Raw genomic sequence first — 7,282 nt, 5'->3', positions numbered from 1 at the left:
GGGAGTCATGCAAAATATAAAAGCAGAAGAAGTAGTAGGCAGAGCCCGGTAGCTACTCCCATTCTCCAGATGGAGCCCAGCAAAGCCACGAGTGACTTTATCTCACAGGGGTCCTTGGAGAAGGCAGCCAGCAGAATTAGGGAGGATGTCTCAGGATGAAAGAAGCTTACAACTGAATTTTGTAATAATACTGACTGGGCACAAATTTTCTTGATGGCAATCCAGGGAGCAAACAGGAAATGCTGCAGATATAAGCACAGGAGCTGTGGCCTAAAGTGTGGGAAGGCATGGAGGGGTGTGGTCTAAATGCCTAATTGCTTTCTCAGAGGCTTGTAGCCAGGGGCCATGACTGAGCCACACGGGCTGTCTGATATAAACTTGGGCCTATTGGTGGGGCACAGCAGGAGCAAGACTGGTCTCCTCAGCTGCCTGGGAGCTGGTTAAGTACTGTCACTTCCAGTTTTCTTCCACTTCCCTGGTCAGCTGTATGACACAGCAGAGGCAGCCATAATCCCCTCTGAAACATAACTCCATTGGCCTGGGAACCAACCCCATCCCTAACAGCAGCTATGGCAAGTCCCACCCAAGAAGAGTCTGAGTTCAGATATGCATAACCCTGCCCCAACCCTGTTATTTCTCTTCCTGCCCTAGTATCCAAACACACAAAAAAACATAAATTTTGGGAGCTGTATCGCCTTGTTCATAGCCTGAGAAATTTGAATACTTATCCTAGCCAACTTAGAGCAAGCTTTTGTATCCCTTCTACTCCAGCAGCTGTTGCTGCCTTGAAAGTGCCACCTCCTGGCTGAAGCAAAAAAACTCAAGCCATTACAGCAACTCATGGCAGTAAAACCCTGCTCAAAGTAAGAAGGCAACAGCTAATTCCACTGACTAAAACATCTGGCTAAGCAGAGGTCCTGAATCTGTCCAGATGACAATTTTATTGCTAACATAACCAGCATTCAAGAATGTCAGCACACTACACATATCTACAATCCAGGTCCTCACAGAATCTACTCCTACTCCCCTGCCACCTACATCAGAGTATATGCTGGTTTTCATGGCTGGGAGACCTGAAGATGGATCACTTCACAGGACTCTTTGCAGACATTTCCTAGCAGCACCTTGGAGTCTGGTAGCTCTGCTAGGTGGCTAGACCCAGAAGAGCAAGAACCATCACTGCAGTACAGCTCTCAAGAAGCCCAACCCATAGGGGAAAAAGGACAACACCACAACAAGAGATTACCACATGGGATGAAAAAATCGGAACAGCAGCCTTTGAGTTTCAGATCTTTAAACTGAAATAATTTACCCATATGAGAAAGAATCATGAAAATAATTCTGGTAACATGACTGAACAGGATTTTATAACACACCCAAAAATCACACTAGATCCCCAACAATGGATCCAAAACAAGAAATCTCTGAATTGCCAGATAAAGAATTCAGAAGATTGATTATTAATTTACTCAAAGAAGTACCACAAAAAGATGAAAACTACCTAAATTCTTCAAGAAATACAAAATATAAATGAATAATTATTCAGAGAAATAAATATTATAAAGAAAAAATAAGTACACCTTGTGAAAATGAAAGACACACTTAGAGAAATACAGCATGCGTTGAAAAGTTTCAACTGTTGATTAGAACAGATAAAAGAACTTCAAAGGTCAAAGACAAGAGTTTTGAATTATCCCAATTTGACAAAGACAAAGAAAAAAGAATTAAAAAATGAACAAGGTTTTTCAGTAAGTTGAAGTTATGTTAAATGGGCAAACCTAAGACTAGTTTTTGTTCTTGAGAATTAAGATAAATCTAAAAATTTAGAAAACTTACTTGAGAGAATAAACCAGAAAAATGTCCCTGGCCTTGCTAGAGATCTGGACATCCAAATACAGGAAGTTCAAAGAACACCTGGGAACTTCATTGAAAAAAGATCATGACCTAGGCACACAGTCATCAGGTTGTATATGAAGGAAAGAATCTTAAAAGCTGTCAAAAGCATCAGGAAATCTCTCATTGAAAACCTACCAGATTAACAGCTGACTCCAAAACAGAAATCCTACTGGTCAGAAGGATTGAGTTTTTACTGTGAGCCTCCTGAAACAAAATAATTGTCAGCCAAGAATTTTGTATCCAGCAAAACAAAGTTGCATAAATGAAGGAAAGCTAGTCTTTTTAACAAAAAAATGCTGAGAGAATTTGTCACTAGCAAGACAGAACTACAACAAATGAAAAGAAAAGTTGTATATATATTTTTTCTTTTACTGGAGTGCAATAAGAGGTTCTAAATCTTGAAACAATGCCCCAAAACACACAAAAAAACGACCTCCTAAAAATGTAAATCTCACAGGGCCTATTAAAATTTTTTTTTTTATAAAATACAAGTTATTCAGGCAACAACTGGCATGATGAATAGAACAGTACCTCACATATCCATACTAACATTGAATATAAATTCCCTAAATGCTTTCCTTGGAATATACGAAATGGCAGAATTGTTAGAAATTCAACAACTAAGTTTCTGCGGTCTTCAAGGGACTCAACTAACACATAAAGACTAACATAAATTTAAGGTAAGGAGATGGAAAAGATATTCCATGCAAATAGAAAGCAAAAATAAGCAAGGGTAGCTATTCTTATAGCAAACAAAACAGACTTCAAAGCAAAAACAGTAAAAAACTAAAAAATTAGAGATTATTTAATAATAAAATAAATTCTCCAACAGAAAAATATTACTATCCCAAATATATATGCACCCAACACTGGAGCTCCAAATTCATAGAACTATGACTACTAGATCTAAGAAATGAGATAGACATCACACAATAATCGTGGGGGACTTGATTACTGACAGCTCAAGACAGAAAGTCAACAAAGAAACAATGGACTTAAACTATAGCCCAGAATAAATGGAGTCGGCAAATGTTTATAGAACATTTTACACAACAACTGCAGAATATACATTCTTCCATCAGCCCAAGTAATATTTTCTATGATAAACCATATGACAGGACACAAGACAAGTCAATAAATTTAAGAACATCCAAATTATATCAAGTAACCTTATAGAAAATGGTGAAATAAAATTGGAAATTAACAACACAAGGCACCCTGAAAACTATAAAAATGTGTGGAAATGAAATAATCTCCTTAATGAACTTTGGGTAAACAACTAAATCAAGATAGAAATTTAAAGTCTTTGAACTAAACCATAATAGTGACACAAGTTATGAAAACCTCTGGCATACAACAAAAGCAGTGCTAAGAGGGAAGTTCATAGCATGAAATGCCTACATCAAAATGTCTGAAAGAGCACAGTCAATTTACAGTAATATGTCAAGAAACCAGAGAAACAAGAATAAACCAAACTCAAACCCAGTAGAAGAAAAGAAATTACAAAGATCAGAGCAGAACTGAATGAAATTAAAACAAAAATACAAAAGATAAATGAAACAAAAAGCTAGTTCTATAAAAGATAAACAAAACTGATAGACCATTAGCAAGATAAGTCATAAAAATGAAAGTTCCAAATAAGCTTAATTAGAAATAAAACAGAATATATTACAACTGATACAAGAGAAATACAATTATTCAAGGCTATTATATACACCTTTTCATGCACAAAATAGCAAATCTAGAAAAGTTGGATAAATTCCTAAAAATATACAACAATATCCTAGATTAAACCAAGAATAAATAGAAACTCTGAACAGAACAATAACAAGTACCGAAATTGAAACAGTAATAAAAACATTGCCAAAAACAAAAAAGTCCAGGACCAGTTGGATTCACAGCTGAATTGTATCAGACATTTAATTGTTACCAATCTTACCAAAACTATCCCAAAGGATAGAGAAAGAGAGAATCTTCTAAAAGTCGTACTATGAAGCCAGTATCACTCTAATACCAAAACCAGTACAGGAACAACGGACAACAACAACAAAAAGCTCTATACCAATATCCCTGATGAACATTAATGCAAAAATCCTCAACAAAATAGTAGCTAAATGAATTCAACAGCATATTGAAAAGGTAACACCCCACAATCAAGTGGATTTCATATCAGAGATTCAGAGATGATTTAATATATATGTCAAGCCCTTACAAATCAGCCCTTTCATCGCAAAGAAAGCCCTCTTTCCAGATCATCTAAGGGTCACTGTGCCAACATCCGGGTGTGGAGAGAGAGATTCCATAGGGAGAAGGACAGAGAGAGGCCCCCTCGGCGGGGACTCGGGGACAGTAGCCGGTGGCCCGAAGGGCGGAGGGTGGTGCAACGCGGAGTCCCAGCCGAGGGCCGTCCCCGCCTCCGTCTGGCAGCCGGGCCGAGTCGCCTATTTAGCGTGGGGCGGCGGGTGGGAGCGGTGCGCCCATGGCGGCCCTGGGGGACAAGGTGCTGGATGGTTACCAGTGTGCGCCCCCTGCTTGTACCCGAATTCCAACCCAGCGGCTACCAAGGAGAGAGGCGAGGCGGGCTGATGGCGGCGGGGGCTGCCTTCCCTCGTCCTCCCAGCCCTTCTCGGAGGGTGCGGCCTCGTCGTCCTTCCCGGGCTGCAGGCAGCTGAAGGCCGCCAAGTACTTCGACAGCTACCAGCAGATGCAGCTCGTGGCCCTCCTGGCGCAGGTGGGACCTGGCTTCGGGAGGCGCTCCCGTGCCCGCACCCGCAGGGTCCGCAGCTGCGGCGGGGTGGTGCAGTGCTCACACGCTGCAGCACAGGCCTGCGACCCCCGGTCCCCGGCCAGCCCGGCACCGAGGGCACAACCGGCGGCTACTCTCCCTCCCAGCCGCCGGCCCGCCGGAACCGGAGCAGGGCAGCCCCCTGAGCCGCGTCCCGCAGCCTGTGCGCTTTCCGCGCACCATCGCCATGTACTCGCGCATTGCCTCACGCCTTCCTGAGGGGGCCCTGGCCCAGGGCCACGACGGGGGAGCAGAGGTCTGGGGCATCGGACGGAGAGCAGAGGTCGCCGCCAGTGCGACTTCGAGGCCCAGAGGAGGGAGAGGCAAGGTGCCCCGACGGCCACCATCCAGGATGACTGCGAGGACCAGACCGCGGTCCCGGCGAGCTGGGAGTGGCCGCTCGACGGCCCCGGACTGCAGCCGCGGGAGGCCCAGGAGGACTTGGCGGCTAGGCGGTCGGCGCTAAGGAGCCCGGAGCAGTCTTCGCTGGCGGGGAGGGCCCGAGACTGCGGCGATGGGCGGGAGGCGGCCGCCACCGGAGAGAGGCAGTAGCCACGGGGCCCGGAGCCGCCCAAGGAGCGGCTGCGCTTCCAGCCAGTGACTGCAGCAGGTGTCTTCCTTCCCGACAGCACGGTCTCAAGAGGGTGGCCTGACTCACTGTCAGAGGCTGCTCCACAGGCTGGCCAGGGCGACGCCTTTGGGACATTTGGGGTGCTGGTGTTGCTGCCCCAGAGCAGCAGGCTGAACCTTTAAAGGACTGGGGCACGCAGAGGGCAGTTGTGACCCAGCAGAAGAGGAAAGGCACAAGAGGTGGTAGGAAGCCCGAGGGAGTCCGCTGTGGTCTCTTCCACAGTCTTCGCAGGCTGGTATTCCTTTTGAGCCACGGGGCTGGTGGCGGTAGGCTGACTGTGCGAGGACTGAACCCAGAGGCCAGGGCTTTCCAGCGTGGCCACGCACGAGCTGTGTGTGATCTTAGGCCAGCCATAACTTTTCTGGACTTAATGCAGTTTCACAGTTCTTAGAGCAGAAATATGGCTATTAGCACTGCAAGGACTGCAACATCCGATGGGAGAGTTCTTATGCGTGGTGTGTACAGGAACTAACAAGGTTTACTTCAAACAGTTTTGCAGAACTTGTCAGAAGTCTTATAACCCTTACCGAGTGGAGGATATCGCCTGTAAAAGTTGTAAACAAACTAAATGTTCCTGCCCAGTAAAGGTTCGCCACATGGATCCTAAACGGCCCCACCGCCAAGATTTGTGCGGGAGATGCAAAGGCAAACGCCTGTCCTGTGACAGCACTTTCAGCTTCAAATACATCATTTAAGTGAAAGCATTGCTGTGCTGATGGAGCAAGTGAGCTTTTCTGTGCCCCTTCTTCCTTCTCGAAATACTTCGTGAAAGGTAGTGTATTCTGAAAAAGCCTTCCAATAAAGGTATTTGCAACATACACTATATATAGTGTATGTGTGTGTGTGTGTGTGTGTGTGAATAAATGTGGTATATCACGAAAATGGAATTTTTAAAATGACCATTTCAATAGGTGCACAAAAGGCATTTGATGAAATCTAGCATCCCTTTATGATTAAAACTCTCAGTTACATTGGCATAGAAGGGAAATGCCTCAAGGTAATAAGAGCCATATATGACCAGCCCACAGGCAGCATTATACTAAAAAGGGAAAAGGGAAAAGCATTTCTTCTGAGAACTGGAAAAAAGACAAAGAGGCCAACGTTCAAACTGCTATTAAACATAGTACCAGAAGTCTTAGCCAGAGCAATCAGAAAGGAGAAAAAAAATAAAGGGCATCCAAATCAGTAAAGAAGAAGTCAAACTGGTTTTGTTTGGTGATGACATAATCGCATACTTAGAAAACCCTAAAGACTCATCCAAAAAGTTTCTAGATTTGAGGAAAGAATTGAATAAAGTTTCAGTATACAAAATCAATGTACAAAAATCAGTAGCACTGCTGTACCTCAATAACAACCAGACCGAAAAAAATTTAAAAACTCAATCCCTCTTACAAAAGCTGCCAAAATGAAATAAAATACTTAGGAATACACCAAACCCAAAGTTGAAAGATCTATTAGAAAAAAAACAACAACCTACAGAAAATGCTGAAAGAAATCATAGATGACACAAACAAATGGCAATATGTCCATGCTCATGGATGGATAGAATCAACACTGTGAAAATGATCATGTTGCCAAAACAATCTACTAATTTAATGCAATTCCCATCAAAGACCATTACCATTCTTCACACAACTAGAAAAATAATCCTAAAATTTGTATGGAACTAAAAAAGAGACTGCATGGCCAAAGCAAGATTAAGCAACAAGAACAAATCTAGAGGCATCATATTACCTGACTTCAAACTATACTACAAGAATATGAATACCAAAACTGCATAGTACTGGCATAAAAATAGTCATGTATACCAATGAAACTGAATACACAACCCAGAAATAAAGCCAAATATTTACAATCAGCTGATCTTCAAAATGCATGCAAAAACAGAGTGAAGAGAAGATATCCTATTCATCAAATCATGCTGTGATGATTAGCAATCCACATGTAAAATAAAACTGGATCCTTATCTC

At 43.2% G+C, this 7,282-nt stretch overlaps 1 pseudogene; it reads left to right on the top strand.

The window, feature by feature from the left end:
• The first annotated feature begins 4,375 nt into the window (after window positions 1-4,375).
• Window positions 4,376-6,007, top strand: LOC108590104 (zygote arrest protein 1-like; annotated as a pseudogene).
• Window positions 6,008-7,282: the final 1,275 nt, after the last annotated feature.

This window comes from Callithrix jacchus, chromosome 17 (genome assembly GCF_049354715.1).
Source record: "Callithrix jacchus isolate 240 chromosome 17, calJac240_pri, whole genome shotgun sequence".
NCBI lineage: Eukaryota > Metazoa > Chordata > Mammalia > Primates > Cebidae > Callithrix > Callithrix jacchus.
The sequence above is the reverse complement of the archived record's forward strand: the minus strand, read 5'-3'. Positions and strand labels throughout refer to the sequence as shown.